The following is a 1,865-nucleotide window of genomic DNA, read 5'->3' as shown; positions in this document are numbered from 1 at the left end:
GAGGGAGCTCTTCTTAATATTTTGACACCAAAATCATGTCGATACACCTTACCGACTGCGAGTAAAGCCACCCACGCTTTAACTTGACAGACTGTAGTGCTTTAGCCATAACTTCCTCTGCTCGCTGATCTTGCTTGGAACGCACAAGCTCAGCCCTGGAATTCACTCCAAAACTTTCCACAGTCCAAAAGCTTTTGAGCTTATCACTAATTTCGATGTCAGGACCCTCCTGAAAAAAGAAATGAGATGACATTCCAGAATGAATCTACCTGAAATGTAAGAGTCACGAATAGTCCATCCTAGTGGTGTAAGGACGGCAAACGGGTCGTTCTTTTTACCCATGACGACCTTAAGTTGAACCTTCAGATGAGCGTAATCCTCCCTTGTTAGGATTCTTGGAATTGCACCGCTCATTTTCGGAATATCCAAAACCTTCAAATATTCCAAGCCAGCCGTCTTTACATCCAGATTCTGCTCTGGCAGATCTAATTCCGAGTATGTCCTGATATTTTCCAGTTTGTATTTTTGACCTGCTCCCTAGATCAAAACTTCTACACGCTGTGATGAGGCCTCGTCGAGAGTCGCTTTGTTTATCCATTGCGACTGTAATGGATCGACTTCACGCTTCTATCCTAGTTGCATAGCCACGTGTGTCGCAATCAAGGTGACTGTGGATCCCGAATCCAAAAAGGTATAGGTATCCATCTCACCATCTGGTCCCGAAAGAGTTACTGGTACAATCGATAAAAATACCTTTTTCTTGGGTTTTCTAACCACATTTACATTCTCGAGGTCTGCTGATGTAGCATCAGCTGGAGGATCATTCGTCTAGTTCGGCTCCTTCGAGGTGTAAGGACTTTTGGCTTCGAAATGTAATGAGGAATTGTGTTTCTTCTGGCAGCCTCCTTTGCTACATTCCTTGTTCTTGCATTTTCTGGCAGGGTGTTTAGCTCTCAGACATCCGAAACTTGAGTCGAACTCCCCTCTCTGGACAGGCCTGGTTTAGAGTGTCATCACAGAATTTCATTAGGATTCGTGGTTTTTGTGACGCATTTAAACAAGTTATGGCTGCTGTTTTGTTCATAAAATTTATCGACCAATTCGGTAAAGTTCAAATGGTTCTTATCTGCTCTAAGAAGAAGGTAGCTCCATTGAAAGGTCTGTGCTTCATTCGAGTAGTTTTTCCTATAGAAAAATGGCATTATATATTAGGTAAAGAGAATCCTGCCGACTGTGCTACTCGTGCATTAACTCCAAATCAACTATTCCAACATCGTGTCTGGTTGACTGGCCAAGATTAGCTTCAGAAACCGTCTTTATGGTGGCCCAACAAGTCGGAAACTCCATCTATTGAGGACCATCTCAAAGAACGTCGTGTTAAAACGGTTGATGTTACTGCAAGTTCGCCTAGTACCTTTTGGAACCTATTTAACAAATACTCGAGCTTGACTTGACTCCTGAAGATCACAGTACTCTGTGTAAGACCACGATAAAAAAATAAATTATTAGAAGAAGTAAAATATTTCAGCTAATTACCTCCGATGCTCATCAACGAACATTAAGTGAAGGAACTCAGGATACCTTGTCAAGCAACAGAAATGACTTTTGAATTCTTGGCGGAAGAGCTTACACCACCAATCACACTTTCACGTCCATGTCTCGTGGAATTTGTGCTATTATGCGCAGAGACTGCAGGGCTAATCTGAAGGTTGCTGACTCGGAACTCCGAGCTCTGTTATATTCATCTTCGAAGTAGCTTGGCAAATTGTAAACACTATGGGCCAATGATAGAACCCAATGTCTCTTCAATCCACCAGAGGCTCCTCAGTTTGGAAGAAAATGGGTGGCTGGTGTACAATCAGCGA

Source organism: Belonocnema kinseyi, chromosome 5, assembly GCF_010883055.1.
Source record: "Belonocnema kinseyi isolate 2016_QV_RU_SX_M_011 chromosome 5, B_treatae_v1, whole genome shotgun sequence".
Lineage (NCBI taxonomy): Eukaryota > Metazoa > Arthropoda > Insecta > Hymenoptera > Cynipidae > Belonocnema > Belonocnema kinseyi.
Note: the sequence above shows the minus strand (reverse complement) of the source record.